We start from the raw sequence: 17,216 nt of genomic DNA on the forward strand, positions 1-17,216 counted from the left end.
TCAGCTCGATGGGAGCAGTAGTTCCCATCAGTCTGATCCTGCTATTTAAATTGCCCTACTGTGCCCCAATAAATGTTAAATACATGTCATTGGTGGCCAGTGGTTACCTACAATAAATTAGTTCATACATTACCTGTCCCCGCCGATCGCCACCTAAAATAAAGTAAAAAATAAAAAACTACACCTATACTCACCTAGACACCTAATTCCCCGAAGCCATCGATCTCCTGTAATAAAATATAAAATAATAAACCACAACCTTATCCTTACCCCTCCGGAGTAGTCCACGAGTGTCCCACGAAGATCTCCAGTTCAGAGCAGCCACATAGAATGTGACCGCTCTGAACCGCTGCCGCCGCTAGAATGACGGGGCCGTAAAGCAGCCCCGTCATTGCATAAGCGGGTTCACCGGAGTTCAGGCAGCGCTGCTCCGGTTAGCTGCTTTACGGCCCTGCTGTATCGTGAGAAATTCCCACGGTACAGCACTGCCGTAAAGGAGGTCTCCGGAGCTGCGCTGCCTGAATGCACTCCGGTGACCTCAGTCAGTGGCTCCCGCTGCCGGGAGCGGACGTGTTCCCGGCAGTGTGAGCTTACAGCAGCCATGCACAGCTGTCACCATCTCCAGATGTGACAGCTGTGCATGGGAGATCAGCACAGGAACGTGGACAGGTAACTATTATTTTTAGTGAACTAAGAATTAAATAAAATGGTGTGTTTTATTTCAAATAAATTATTTTTTTCTGGGTGTAGTGTGTTTTTTCTTTTTAACACTTTGTAGGTTAGTAATGGGGGTGTCTTATAGACGCCCATCATTACTAACCTGGGCTTCATGGCAGCTGGCGCTGACATGAACCCCACCACTATTACCCCCTGCCACCGCACCAGGGCAGCGTGGAAGAGCGAGGCTAAGTGCCAGAATTGGCGCATCCTACGGATGCGCCATTTCTGGGGCGGCTGACGGCTGGTGTTTCTAGCCTGGGAGGGGGCCATTATTCATGGCACCCTTCCTGGGCTATTAATATCAGCCCCCAGCTGTCTGCCTAGCCTTTGCTAGCTATTAAAATAGGGGGGACCCCACGTCATTTTTTTGGGGGGGGTCCCCCATTTTAATAGCTAGTAAAGGCTAGGTATTCAGCTGGGGGCTGATATTAGTAGCCTGGGAAGCTCCGTGGGTTTTACCCCCTTCCCAGGCTTCAAACATCTGCCCCAGCCGTCTGCTTAACCTCCGCTAGAGACTAAAATTATGGGGGATCCCACGCCATTTTTTTTTTAAATAAATCCTTTATTTTAACACTAAATGACATTTGAGGAGTTAATAAAGATGCAGTCCCTAAATTATTATTTATTTTTTTAATTAATTTTTCCCAAAACTTTTGACGTGGGCTTCGCCATATTTTTGTATGCCAGCCAGGTACAGCATCCAGCTTCTATGAACGCGCCATTTTCCGGGGCGGCTGCGGACTGCAATTTTCAGCGGGGGGGGGGGGGGGGGGGGGAGGGGGGCAGAAAGCTTGGGCCTCCCTGCGCTGCGGATTCCAGCCCCCAGCTGCCTAGTTGTACCTGGCTGGACACAAAAATAGGGAGAAGCTCCACGTTTTTTTTTTTTTTCATTATTTCATGAAATTCATGGAATAATTAAGAAAAAAAGGGCTTCCCTATATTGTTGTGTCCGGCTAGGTACAAATAGGCAGCTGGTGGTTGGGGGCAGCCCGTTCCTGCCTGCTGTACCTGGCTGGACACAAATATAGTGCAAAGCCCCACGTCAATTTTTTTTAATTATTTCAGGAAATTCATGAAATAATTAAAAAAAAATTGACGTGGGGCTTCGCTCTATATTTGTGTCCAGCCAGGTACAGCAGGCAGGAACGGGCTGCCCCCAACCACCAGCTGCCTATTTGTACCTGGTTGGACACAACAATATAGGGAAGCCCTTTTTTTCTTAATTATTTCATGAATTTCATGAAATAATTAAAAAAAAAAATGCGTGGGGCTTCGCCCTATTTTTGTGCCCAGCCAGGTACAACTAGGCAGCTGGGGGCTGGAATCCGCAGCGCAGGGAGACCCAAGCTTTCTGGGCCACCCCCGCTGCAAATTGCAGTCCGCAGCCGCCCCAGAAAATGGCGCGTTCATAGAAGCGCCATCTTCTGGCGCTGTACCCAACTCATCCAGGGCCCTGGTGCGGTGGCTCACTGGGTAATAAAGGGGTTAAGGCCAGCTTGGCATTATCAGCTGGCCCTAAGCCCCAAATTCATGGGGTCACGCCAATATTAGACATGACCACCATGAATTTCTAGTAAAGTATTTAAAAAAACACAACACCCAGAACAAAGTCCTTTAATTGAAATAAACACACAATTCTTTATTGTTCTAAATTAAACCATACATACCATCACGCCCATTCCAGCTGAAGCCAACGATCTCCTGCAATAAAAGTAAAATAATAAAGCAACCTCATCCTTACCTTTCCATGGTTCCCACGACAGCTCCAGCTCTGCTACATCGAGATGACAGGCTGGACCGCAGCAGAACGCTGCCATTCAGCCTGTCATCCCGCAGACACTGAGAAGCGCAGGCATGCTTCCACTCCTCAGTGTCTGGCTGTGACGGCATAAAGATGAGCCGAGGTCATGTCCAATGAACTCAGCTCACCTCATGCACGTCACTGACAGCGTGGGAAAATTCTCCTGCACTCAGCACTTCAGCGTGAGAATTTTCCCACGCTGTCAGTGAAGTGCATGAGGTGCGCCGAGTTCATTGGACATGAGCTCACCTCATGTACGTCACTGACAGCGTGGGAAAATTCTCCTGCACTCAGCACTTCAGCGTGAGAATTTTCCCACGCTGTCAGTGACGTGCATGAGGTGAGCTGAGTTCATTGGACATGAGCTTACCTCATGCACGTCACTGACAGCGTGGGAAAATTCTCCTGCACTCAGCGCTTCAGCGTGAGAATTTTCCCACGCTGTCAGTGACGTGCATGAGGTGAGCTGAGTTCATTGGACATGAACTCGGCTCATCTGGATGACGTCACAGAGAGACACTGAGGAGCGCAAGCATGCCTGCGCTTCTCAGTGTCTGCGGGATGACAGGCTGGATGGCAGCGTTCTGCTGCGGTCCAGCCTGTCATCTCGATGTAGCAGAGCTGAAGCTGTCGTGGGAACCATGGAAAGGTAAGGATGAGGTTGCTTTATTATTTTTCTTTTATTGCAGGAGATCGTTGGCTTCAGCTGGAATGGGCGTGACGGTAAGTATGGTTTAATTTAGAACAATAAAGGATTGTGTCTTTATTTCAATTAAAGGACTTTTTTCTGGGTGTTTGTGTTTTCTTTTAACTTTGACTATGGGGTTAGTAATGGGGGTGTCTTATAGACGCCTCTCCATTACTAACCTGGGCTTGATGTCAGCTGGCATTATAAGCTGACATCAACCCCAGCCCTATTACCCCACTGCCACCGCTACAGGGCAGTGGGAAGAGCGAGGCTAAGTGCCAGAATTGGCGCATCCTATGGATGCGCCATTTCTGGGGCGGCTGACGGCTGGTGTTTCTAGCCTGGGAGGGGGCCAATATTCATGGCACCCTTCCTGGGCTATTAAAATCAGCCCCCAGCTGTCTGCCTAGCCTTTGCTAGCTATTAAATTAGGGGGGACCCCACGTTATTTTTTTGGGGGGGTCCCCCATTTTAATAGCTAATAAAAGCTAGGTATTCAGCTGGGGGCTGATATTAGTAGCCTGGGAAGCTCCGTGGATATTACCCCCTTCCCAGGCTTCAAACATCTGCCCCAGCTGTCTGATTAACCTCCGCTAGAGCCTAAAATTAAGGGGAACCCCACGCCAATTTTTTTTTTAAATAAATCCTTTATTTTAACAGTAAATGACAAGTACAGTAATCAACACTGTCACTGTACTTCATATATATGTGACTGACATGTTTCTATCTATCTAATCTATGTGTGATTCTCTATTCTTTCTATTCTAAATTGTCGGGTACAGATGCTGAATTGCCGGCCGGCTTTTTTAAAGAGACGGTGCATGAAAACACTATAATTTTTTAAATAAATCCTTTACACTAAATGACAAGTACAGTAAGCAACACTGTCACTGTACTTCATATATATGTGACTGACATGTTTCTATCTATCTAATCTATGTGTGAAGCTCTATTCTGTCTGTTATAAATTGTCGGGTACCGCTGCTGAATTGCCGGCCGGCTTTTTTAAAGAGACGGTGCACGAAAACACTAATATTTTTTAAAATAAATCCTTTACACTAAATGACAAGTACAGTAAGCAACACTGTCACTGTACTTCTTATATATGTGACTGACATGTTTCTATCTACCTAATCTATGTGTGAAGCTCTATTCTTTCTGTTGTAAATTGTCGGGTACCGGTGAATGCCGCTGATGAATTGCCGGCTTTTCATGTCATTCTACATTATTCTTAGTTGTTTTACTTCATGTAGAATTAACCTACAAGGAAAGAAAGGGTTTATTTTCATTCCGATATTTGTGTCCCATTGACTTGCATTGGTTTCCGGTATCGGAATCGGCGATATCCGATACTTTTTGGGTATCGGCCCGATCCAATCCGATACGATATTTCCTGATATCGGAAGGTATCGCTCAACACTAGTTATCACCCAAAGGAAGCCCTAACAAATGCCACTGTGATCATATGTCGCTCTCTCACTTCTATGGTAAGACATTAGGACACATACTACCCAAACATATGCAAAAAGAGAAGGGATGATTTTTATCTCAGGCGTAATCCTAGATGCTTCCATTCTTTTTTCTTAGCTTTTTTCTCTCCAAAGAAGCAGGTAAACTGTATGAACATCTTCTATCCCATGGATTCTTAATGTATCGACTGTAAATTATCAACTGATTGGAATTTACAGAGCACTGTTTGATAGCAAACAATGCGGATCGCTTAAGACAGTGTTTCTCAACTTCAGTCCTCAGGACCCCCCAACAGATCAGGTTTTCAGGATGTCTTCAGTATTGCACAGGTGATTGAATTATTATCAAGGCATCAGAAAATGCCACAGGTTCTTTCACCTGTTCAATACTAAGGAGATTCTGAAAACCTGATCTGTTGGGGGGTCCTGAGGACTGGAGTTGGGAAACACTGTCTTAAGGGGTCCTCATTGTTGATGCTCATCAGGCTTGGAAGGTTGCAAAACTATGTCTAAAGAGTTTTGATCAATCCTCAGTCAGACAGAATGTGTACAAATGAAGGAATTTCAAGATCATAATTACCCTTCCCAGGAGTGGTTGACCGACAAAGATCACTCCCAAAAGCAAAGAATATAATAGTCTGCAACATCACAAAGGAACCCATGGTAACTTCTAAGAAACTAAAGACCTATCTCACATTAGCCAATGTTAATGTGCATGAGTCCACTACAAGGACACTGAACAATAATGGTGTGAATAGCAAGATTTGGAGAGCAGTGGGTTTCTCCTTCCAAAAGAAGATTGCTACCTGTCTGTAGTTAGCTAAAGGTCACATAGACAAACCAGAAGACTATTGGGACAGTATTTTGAGAACAGATGAGATATTTTGGTTTAAATAAGAAGTGTTATGATTAAGAATGAGGTTGTTATGCTGTAAAGCAGTATTCTGTGAGTCTATGGCGGTGGCAGTAGTATCATAGTTTGGACTTGTTCAGCTGCATCTGGGACAGGATTGCTTTCAATTATTAATGCAACAAAAAATTCTGAATTTCATCAGCAAATTCTAAAAGGAAAATGTCAGGACATTTGTCCATGAGCTGAATTTAAAAGAGAATGTGCATAATGAAGCAAGGCAAGTTGTTCTACAAAAGAAGAGCCCAAGAAGAATAAAGTTAAAGTTTTGGAATGGCCAAGTCAAAGTACTGACCATAATCCTATAAAACTATTGTGGAAGGACCTGAAGTTAGGAGCTCATGGGAGAAAACCCACCAACAGAGTTGTAGCAGTTCGGCAGGGAGGAATGGGTTGAAATTCCTCCAAGGTGATGTACAGGACTAATCAACAATTATTGGAAATGCTTGGATGCATTTATTGCTGCACAAGGGGGTGTTATTGGATCATTTCCCTCACTTAAAAAAAGACAAAGTATAACATTTTGTTGATTCATTTGGTTCTTTTGTCTACTCTTAGAAACTGTGTGAAAATATGTAATTTTAGATCAAATTTAAGCAAAAAAATGGAAAATTCTGAAGGGCTCACAAACATTTAAGCACCAATGTAGGTGGATGAACAACTGTTGAATGAGCGATAGTATGGAGAACAATTTATTTATTTATTTTTTAACGCAAATGCAGCAATAAAGTCTATAACTGGCAATATATGTTAGATGACAGCGCAAGAGAAAAGTACACTCTCTGGGAACATTCACAGACAAAGATTTTTGATCAGATTATTGGACAAAATTCATTAATGGCCATCATTAGTCAAGTAGAAAATACAGTATACAAGCGCCATTTACAAAGCTGACAATATGAAGATTCTGACTGCAGAAATCTGTAGTGTCGTTGTAATCCTTTCACCATTGTAGTAGACATAGAAACACGAGCTATACAGGAGCATTACATCACATGGGAGAGAACGGATCATCACCATTGTTCCCAACTAGCAGCAATTCCTTACATTGTGTTTTCCACACACATTCCCATCCCCCTGCAGAGGATGAATAATGCCTGCTGTGCGCTGAGGTTTCCCTGCCATCTAGAAAGAAGGAGTCACTGGTGTTTTCCTTGGGGGGTTTACCCAAGCACAGGGTGATGGGCTTAGATAAATCACACTACTCGCATACCTCTAGGCTGTAACCCCCTAGTCAGGAGCTGTACAATTTACACATAAATCTATGTAATACACACGTCATCTGCTCCATGTAAGGACACAGAGACGACAAGCTGGGCACTTCCAGCCTGAGGCTTATTCATTTAGGGCAGTCTAATCGGACATTTTAATTACGGTTTTGATCATTCTTTATTTAGTATTAATGAACCCGCTTAAAGGCTAAAATCTTAAAACCTCTTAGAAAGCTACGTATTTTGGAGACTTGTTATATAATGGGGAATTGCTACTAATATATAACCAACATGTTCCTTTATAAACAGGATTGATTCAGTTAGTAGGGAAAGGCAGGCAGAATAAGAAATTGTCTAATCTGGTGATGTGGAGAACAGCTACCAGGCATGACTGCCCCTCGCCAGTCTTCCCATTACCAGGAGGAATCCCACATATAAGTGTGTGCTCACACAGCATTTGCAGTGTTAATCATGGGTACTTGTCAGGATTTCCTAACGTATACCTCCAATGTATGCCACTGTATAGGCATATGTCGTTCATAGGTCACATATTCCATATGCCGACCTCGTGAAGCCCAAAAGAAGAGTCTTCCGACCACGGTCGGGTGAATAAGAGACTACGGATAAATTTGACATTTCCCACTAGGAGTGAATTGGGAACTATTATTAGGAAGCAGCTTTAAGAAATAGCATTTTTCCAACTTGGATAGTCCCTAATTTATGGATTGTGGGGCCCTCAATAAAAGGGGCGGCTGCACTCAGAAAATCCAGCACTATTCCGACTCCAGCACTGAGGAGTGGTCATGTGGTTCTCTGCACAGAATCAGAGCAATGTTGCACCTTACCCTTTGGGTTAGGTGATTCCACAACCTAAACATTATAGCGATATTCCTACACCAAGTCTGCGATCAGACATTACATTTCACATCAAACTGACTGGAAATATTGGATCTCAGTAAAAATAGCTCAAAATATTCAGCTTTCTATTCCAATCAGAACCAGATCTGTAGAAACATACTGCCAATGTCATCAACCATAGCTTGTGAAGGAATATGAATTCCTCAACATTGAAATTGCAACACCAAGGAAGAAAACTCATCAATTTATGGGACTCACAGGCTCGAAAGACATGTTAATGATATTAAAATTAATAAATGGAAGCAAAGTTTTGAAAATATCGATTTATTCAATATCAAGTATGAGTGCCTCGCACAGAAATCCTCGCAGTTACACGCCTTGAAAGCTAAGAATGAGGTTATTAATGGTTGTCTGAGGTATGTTCTGCTATGCTGAATGCACTTGGCTAAAGCAACAAGATCTGCTGCTGGCAGCTGCCTTTGCAAATGCCGACGAATGACGTCCTAGATATGCTCAATAGGAGACAGGTCCAGAAATGCTGCAGGGCATGATATCACACCAACTTCTCACAGTAACATGAACAACATGCGGCCTGGCATTGTCGTGACGAAAAGCGGCTCCTGGGACACCACCAGACCCACAATCGATTAATTTTATTATTATTATTTTGTACTGCAAGTGAAATTGGGTGTCACATATTAAACCTAAGGCATCAAGCAGTGTCTACACAAACCCTCAGAAGACGTCTGTAAGACAGTGGGCTACAAGCCAGACATTCAGCTACAGGTGTTCTATTGACCTAAAGCCACCACTCTCAAAGGCCGTCATGGTGTAGAGCATGATGGCAATGGAGGTCTATCCTCTTTGTCTGGAACACAAGGATAGCCTTAAGGCCCCGTCACACTTAGCGACGCTGCAACGATCCCGACAACGATACGACCTGTCAGGGATCGTTGCTGCGTCGCTATGTGGTCGCTGGTGAGCTGTCAAACAGGCAGGCTCACCAACGATCAGGGGAGCAGCGACATCGTGGAAAAAAATCTTTCCACGATGTCCTGCTCCTGGTTACCAGCCTGCTGAAGCAGGAGCAGGCTCGTAACCATGATAAACATCGGGTTACTAGGGGCACACGCGCACCTAGTAACCCGTTGTTTATCATGGTTACCACTCTGCTACGGTGAGCGGGAGGTTACCGCTCACTTTAGCAGGCTCGTAACCATAATAAACAACGGGTTACTAGGTGCGCGTGTGCCCCTAGTAACCCGATGTTTATCCTGGTTACCAGCCTGATCGCTACTCCCGCTGGTCACACACAGCGATGTGAGCTGACCAGCGGGAGGGCAACGACCAAAAGATGGTCCAGGACATTCTGCAGCGATCAGCGACCTCACAGCAGGGGCCTGATCGCTGCAAAGTGTCACACATAGCGACATCGCTGGTGAGGTCGCTGTTGCGTCACCAAAACCGTGACACAGCAGCGATCTCGCTATGTGAGACGGGGGCTTTAGACTGGTCTGATGACCTTGAGGCTATGTGCCCACATAGCAGATTTGAGCGTTGTTGCCTCTCTCTGGCAGAAAAAAACGCATGCAGATTTACATGCGTTTTTTCCTGCCAGAGAGAAGCGTTTTTACATGCGTTTTTTCAAGCAGTTTTCCAAGCGATTTTGAGCATCACTTGGAAAAGTGCTTGACAAGTTGCTCACACTATATAAATCCATGCAACCGGCATGGATTTATAATGTGTGACCAAGTAATAGTTAAAAAAAAAAAAAGAATAAGAATAGTAAAAAAAAAAAAAAAAGGAAAAAAAAAAAAAAAGATTATACTCACCTTCCGATGTCCTCCCGGTGTTTTGTCCACGCCGTCCGGTCTCTTGCACTGCTCGCGGTGGTGTGAAGGACCTGCGGTGACGTCATTGAGTCATGTGGGTCACATGACTCAATGACGTCACCGCAGGTCCTTCACACCACCACGAGCAGTGCAAGAGACCGGACGGCGTGGACAAAACACCGGGAGGACATCGGAAGGTGAGTATAAACTTTATTTTTTATTTTAAATTCTTTTTTTTTTTTTTTTTTACAGATTCTATGGTCCCAGGTCTGGAGGAGGGCCTCCTCTCCTCCAGACCTGGGTACCATCCACACATTAGAACGTGCCAATTACGCAAGTACAGATGCAGTCTTGCGGAATTGGCGCGTTCTAATGCAAGTCAATGGCGGCGATTACGCTGCGTATCCGCAAAATTAATGGACATGCTGCGTATTTTTGAGCGCAGCATAAACGCTGCGGAAAAATACGCAGCATGGACATTGAAAGTGCAGAATTGCATTGGAGACCATGGAGGAAGGTTTACCAAGCGTTGAAAAACGCATCGTGGGCACACAGCCTGAGGGTAATATTATGAAGAGGCAATCAAGAGGGAAAATCACACCAGTCCTACACCCAGGATTATGGTATGGGATGGCATAATGTACAGTTGCTGGACCCCTCTAGATTTCATTCCAGGTACATTTACTGCTTAGCGTTAAATTGATTGTGTCATGTAACCAGTCATACAGCTATTTCTCCGAAGGATATCAGGACCATTGGATGGCAATTGTAAAGGGGGCTGCAAGCAGAAGATCTTGATCACGTGCCTGAGTGCATTTCGCATGGCAGAACATTCCTCAGACAACTATTAATGACCTCCTTAATAGAAGCCAAGGCATGCAAGAGTGTGGGGATTTCTACATGTGGCACTCTACAGAATAAATAGAGATGTTTTTAAAGTTTTGTTACCATTGTTTATCCTGTGATTTCCATAACTCTGACTTTTCTTTCTTGGTGTTGCAATTTCTATGTTGAGGAGTGTATTATATAATGCTCCACAGCTTCACCTCACACAGGGATGTCATGTAACACATCAAGCCTGCGTAATCATTACATCTCTGGCACCAAAGCACTGGAAATATCCTGGACCATTTGTGAACTGGTAGGTATGTGGTGTGGTATGGCGTCACTATCTGCCACTATACCAACACAGTGCTGGGAAACTAACAGGAGCTGCAGATCTAATGGATGTGACTGCTGGCAGCTGCGCACCTTATATCCATATGATACACATAGCTGCTGCCAGGGGTGAGGGCTCAGCCACTACCTATACATCATGTGTACACAGGCGGAGGAGGTCACACAGTATATACAAGGCATATGCTGCCCATCTACTGTATATACACTACTCACAGCAGCGGTGGGCTCTCCTCACACAGACATGGTATACACTACCTATATACACTACTCACCCGGCAGCGGTGGTCTCTCCCCTTACACAGAAGTGGCATACACTAGCTATATACAGTGTATACACTACTCACAGCGGTGGTCTCTCCCCTCACAAAGACGTGGTACACACACTAGCCATAGACGGCACATACCCGGTACACACACTAGCCATAGACGGCACATACCCGGTACACACACTAGCCATAGACGGCACATACCCGGTACACACACTAGCCATAGACGGCACATACCCGGTACACACACTAGCCATAGACGGCACATACCCGGTACACACACTAGCCATAGACGGCACATACCCGGTACACACACTAGCCATAGACGGCACATACCCGGTACACACACTAGCCATAGACGGCACATACCCGGTACACACACTAGCCATAGACGGCACATACCCGGTACACACACTAGCCATAGACGGCACATACCCGGTACACACACTAGCCATAGACGGCACATACCCGGTACACACACTAGCCATAGACGGCACATACCCGGTACACACACTAGCCATAGACGGCACATACCCGGTACACACACTAGCCATAGACGGCACATACCCGGTACACACACTAGCCATAGACGGCACATACCCGGTACACACACTAGCCATAGACGGCACATACCCGGTACACACACTAGCCATAGACGGCACATACCCGGTACACACACTAGCCATAGACGGCACATACCCGGTACACACACTAGCCATAGACGGCACATACCCGGTACACACACTAGCCATAGACGGCACATACCCGGTACACACACTAGCCATAGACGGCACATACCCGGTACACACACTAGCCATAGACGGCACATACCCGGTACACACACTAGCCATAGACGGCACATACCCGGTACACACACTAGCCATAGACGGCACATACCCGGTACACACACTAGCCATAGACGGCACATACCCGGTACACACACTAGCTATATACGGCACATACCCGGTACACACACTAGCTATATACGGCACATACCCGGTACACACACTAGCTATATACGGTATATACCCGGTACACACACTAGCTATATACGGTATATACCCGGTACACACACACTAGCTATATACGGTATATACCCGGTACACACACACTAGCTATATACGGTATATACCCGGCACACACACTAGCTATATACGGTATATACCCGGCACACACACTAGCTATATACGGTATATACCCGGTACACACACTAGCTATATACGGTATATACCCGGTACACACACTAGCTATATACGGTATATACCCGGTACACACACTAGCTATATACGGTATATACCCGGTACACACACTAGCTATATACGGTATATACCGGGTACACACACTAGCTACATACGGTATATACCCGGTACACACACTAGCTATATACAGTATATACCCGGTACACACACTAGCTACATACGGTATATACCCGGTACACACACTAGCTATATACAGTATATACCCGGTACACACACTAGCTACATACGGTATATACCCGGTACACACACTAGCTATATACAGTATATACCCGGTACACACACTAGCTATATACGGTATATACCCGGTACACACACTAGCTATATACGGTATATACCCGGTACACACACTAGCTATATACGGTATATACCCGGTACACACACTAGCTATATACGGTATATACCCGGTACACACACTAGCTATATACAGTATACACAACTCACCCGGCAGCGGTGGTCTCTCCCCTCTCAGACGTGGTCTTCCCTGCAGGCCGGATAGCGCCGTATTTCGGGGGTCTTCCTGTCTCACAGCCCGGGGCCGCTCCTCCTCGGTGCTCGCTATGGGTGCAGTGGCTGTGGAGTCATGACCCCAGGACATCACCGGGCTCCGCACACAACATGGCTCCCGAGCCCAGGGTGCTTCTCTCACAGGTGCGGGGGAAATCTGCGCCCTCCTAACTATCGCAGTAGTTCTGCTATACGGCCGTGACAGACGCCCCTCCGGTTCCCCGGCCGACAAGACTGACGTATCCGGCGGATTACACTACCCGGACAAGATCCTACTTGATCTCTCCTTTTTTTTTCTTGAACGCAGCACCAGCAGCTCCGCCCCCAGCTTGGTAACACGGTGAGGAGGAGGCGGCAATGATTGTGGCGTGCCAGCGCCCCCTGCTGTGTGCAGCCTGGTAACACGGTGAAGAGGAGGCGGCAATGATTGTGGCGTGCCAGCGCCCCCTGCTGTGTGCAGCCTGGTAACACGGTGAAGAGGAGGCGGCAATGATTGTGGCGTGCCAGCGCCCCCTGCTGTGTGCAGCCTGGTAACATGGTGAGGAGGAGGCGGCAATGATTGTGGCGTGCCAGCGCCCCCTGCTGTGTGCAGCCTGGTAACACGGTGAGGAGGAGGCGGCAATGATTGTGGCGTGCCAGCGCCCCCTGCTGTGTGCAGCCTGGTAACACGGTGAGGAGGAGGTGGCAATGATTGTGGCGTGCCAGCGCCCCCTGCTGTGTGCAGCCTGGTAACACGGTGAAGAGGAGGCGGCAATGATTGTGGCGTGCCAGCGCCCCCTGCTGTGTGCAGCCTGGTAACACGGTGAAGAGGAGGCGGCAATGATTGTGGCGTGCCAGCGCCCCCTGCTGTGTGCAGCCTGGTAACACGGTGAGGAGGAGGCGGCAATGATTGTGGCGTGCCAGCGCCCCCTGCTGTGTGCAGCCTGGTAACATGGTGAGGAGGAGGCGGCAATGATTGTGGCGTGCCAGCGCCCCCTGCTGTGTGCAGCCTGGTAACACGGTGAGGAGGAGGCGGCAATGATTGTGGCGTGCCAGCGCCCCCTGCTGTGTGCAGCCTGGTAACACGGTGAGGAGGAGGCGGCAATGATTGTGGCGCGCCAGCGCCCCCTGCTGTGTGCAGCCTGGTAACACGGTGAAGAGGAGGCGGCAATGATTGTGGCGTGCCAGCGCCCCCTGCTGTGTGCAGCCTGGTAACACGGTGAAGAGGAGGCGGCAATGATTGTGGCGTGCCAGCGCCCCCTGCTGTGTGCAGCCTGGTAACACGGTGAGGAGGAGGCGGCAATGATTGTGGCGTGCCAGCGCCCCCTGCTGTGTGCAGCCTGGTAACACGGTGAAGAGGAGGCGGCAATGATTGTGGCGCGCCAGCGCCCCCTGCTGTGTGCAGCCTGGTAACACGGTGAAGAGGAGGCGGCAATGATTGTGGCGTGCCAGCGCCCCCTGCTGTGTGCAGCCTGGTAACACGGTGAGGAGGAGGCGGCAATGATTGTGGCGTGCCAGCGCCCCCTGCTGTGTGCAGCCTGGTAACACGGTGAGGAGGAGGCGGCAATGATTGTGGCGTGCCAGCGCCCCCTGCTGTGTGCAGCCTGGTAACACGGTGAGGAGGAGGCGGCAATGATTGTGGCGTGCCAGCGCCCCCTGCTGTGTGCAGCCTGGTAACACGGTGAGGAGGAGGCGGCAATGATTGTGGCGTGCCAGCGCCCCCTGCTGTGTGCAGCTTGGTAACACGGTGAGGAGGAGGTGGCAATGATTGTGGCGTGCCAGCGCCCCCTGCTGTGTGCAGCCTGGTAACACGGTGAGGAGGAGGCGGCAATGATTGTGGCGTGCCAGCGCCCCCTGCTGTGTGCAGCCTGGTAACACGGTGAGGAGGAGGCGGCAATGATTGTGGCGTGCCAGCGCCCCCTGCTGTGTGCAGCCTGGTAACACGGTAAGGAGGAGGTGGCAATGATTGTGGCGTGCCAGCGCCCCCTGCTGTGTGCAGCCTGGTAACACGGTGAGGAGGAGGCGGCAATGATTGTGGCGTGCCAGCGCCCCCTGCTGGGTACAGCCTGGTAACACGGTGAGGAGGAGGCGGCAATGATTGTGGCGCGCCAGCGCCCCCTGCTGTGTGCAGCCTGGTAACACGGTGAGGAGGAGGCGGCAATGATTGTGGCGTGCCAGCGCCCCCTGCTGGGTACAGCCTGGTAACACGGTGAGGAGGAGGCGGCAATGATTGTGGCGCGCCAGCGCCCCCTGCTGTGTGCAGCCTGGTAACACGGTGAGGAGGAGGCGGCAATGATTGTGGCGTGCCAGCGCCCCCTACTGTGTGCAGCCTGGTAACACGGTGAGGAGGAGGTGGCGGCGCTGATTGTGGCGATCTGGCGCCCCCTGCTGTATGCGGCCTGGTAATGCATGTGCAGGATTCCTGTACGGGGAATACACAGAGCAGTAACATCATGGCTGGAGTTTTGTATTTTCTCAAATCTCACTGAATGAATAGTCCACGTTCTTAGTAACTCTCCTACACCTATCTTATCACTGGTGAAACAAAAAAAGGGGTAAACTAAAGGGATAAAGGTGTAGAACTACATAACCAAAGCGCGCTGATCCCTGACATCTTACTCAAAGTGCGCTCGTGACACATTGGCTTCATCCCCCAGCCATGAGCCCTCTTATAGCTGCCTTAATGCATATGACAGGGGTTACAATGAGTCCTTCGGCCAGCCCCCTTCACTCACACCCTCCTTTGTTGAACCCCAGCCAGATTTGGAGCTGGCGATAGACAGTACTGGCGCTGATACCTGGAGATAGGGGAACATTTGGTAACTGAAGTATATTGGTGAGATTTATATCTTGTTCTTTACAACATATTTAAATAATTTTTTTTAGAACTGGACAACCCCCTTGAAGGGGGTTTTATGGCTGTGTAAACAATGTTTAAAGAAATAAATACACATTGCATCAGTTGCGCACTGCCAATGGCGTCAGGCCATGCGGCAGCAATGGGGCCCGCGAGTCAGGGGGGCCCAGTGCCAGCGCCTGCTGCGCTGAGGTATGCAGCACTTCAGAACACTCACTGCAGAAAACGGAGCAGTGGGGAACGATGAGGAGAGGTGAGTATTGTATTTTTTTTAATTGTGGTGGCCATAATACTGTAAGGAGGACTATGAAAAGTGCATTATACTGTATGGAGGTCTATGAAGAGTGCACTATACTGTGTGGAGGACTATGAAGAGTGCATTATACTGTATGGAGGACTATGAAAAGTGCATTATTCTGTGTGGAGGACTATGAAGAGTGCACTATACTGTGTGGAGGACTATGAAGAGTGCATTATACTGTATGGAGGACTATGAAGAGTGCATTATACTGTATAGATGACTGAAGAATGCATTATACTGTATGGAGGACTATGAAGAGTGTATTATACTGTATGGAGGACTATGGGGAGTGCATTATACTGTATGGAGGACTATGAGGAGTGCATTATACTGTATGGAGGACTATAGGGAGCGCAGTATACTGTATGGAGGATTATGGGGAGTGCATTATACTGTATGGAGGACTATGAAGAGTGCATTATACTGTATGGAGGATTATGATGATGCGTTATACTGTATGGAGGACTATGGAAAGTGCATTATACTATATGGAGGACTATAGGGAGAGCATTATACTGTATTGAGGACTATGGAGAGTGCAGTATACTGTGTGGAGGACTATGGGGAGTGCATTATACTGTATGGAGGACTATGAAGAGTGCATTATACTGTATGGAGGACTATGGGGAGTGCAGTATACTGTATGGATGATTATGGGGAGTGCATTATACTGTATGGAGGACTATGAAGAGTGCATTATACTGTATAGAGGACTATGAAGAATGCATTTTACAGTATGGAGGACTATAAAGAGTGCATTATACTGTATGGAGGACTATGAAGAATGCATTATACTGTATGGAGGATTATGATGATGCGTTATACTGTATGGAGGACTATGGAAAGTGCATTATACTATATGGAGGACTATGGGGAGAGCATTATACTGTATTGAGGACTATGGAGAGTGCAGTATACTGTGTGGAGGACTATGGGGAGTGCAGTATACTGTATGGAGGACTATGAGGAAAGCATTATACTGTGTGGAGGACTATGGGGAGAGCATTATACTGTATTGAGGACTATGGAGAGTGCAGTATACTGGTTGGAGGACTATAGGGAGTGCAGTATACTGTATGGAGGACTATGGAGAAAACATTAAACTGTATGGAGGACTATGGGGAGTGCAGCATACTGTATGGAGGATTATGGAGAGTGCATTATACTGTATGGAGGACTATGGATAGTGCAGTATACTGTAAGGAGGACTATGGGGAGTGCAGTATACTGTATAGAGGATTATGGGGAGTGCAGTATACTGTATGGAGGACTATGAGGAATTCACTGTGGGGGTATCATATAGTATTTGTGGGGCACATATCTTGACATCAGTGCAGTGAAATTGGAATCTAGGGCTTCAGTAGTAAGAAAGATATTTTGTA

At 47.5% G+C, this 17,216-nt stretch overlaps 1 protein-coding gene across 5 annotated transcripts in view; it reads right to left on the reverse strand.

Moving 5' to 3' along the window:
* CDK17 (cyclin dependent kinase 17) overlaps window positions 1-13,053 on the reverse strand; it is a 170,226-nt gene extending 157,173 nt beyond the window's left edge. For 3 of the 5 annotated variants that reach the window (XM_073651571.1, XM_073651570.1, XM_073651568.1), the window contains exon 1: window positions 12,635-13,053. The gene's annotated coding sequence lies outside the window, so the exon portion shown is untranslated. Of the gene's footprint in view, window positions 1-10,940; window positions 10,971-12,634 lie in introns of those variants that run through there. The other 2 variants (XM_073651566.1, XM_073651567.1) reach the window with 2 other exon arrangements.
* Between the last annotated feature and the right edge of the window lie 4,163 nt (window positions 13,054-17,216).

This window comes from Phyllobates terribilis, unplaced genomic scaffold (assembly GCF_046119375.1).
Source record: "Phyllobates terribilis strain yellow unplaced genomic scaffold, ASM4611937v1 Scaffold_11__3_contigs__length_659146591, whole genome shotgun sequence".
Classification (NCBI taxonomy): Eukaryota; Metazoa; Chordata; class Amphibia; order Anura; family Dendrobatidae; genus Phyllobates; species Phyllobates terribilis.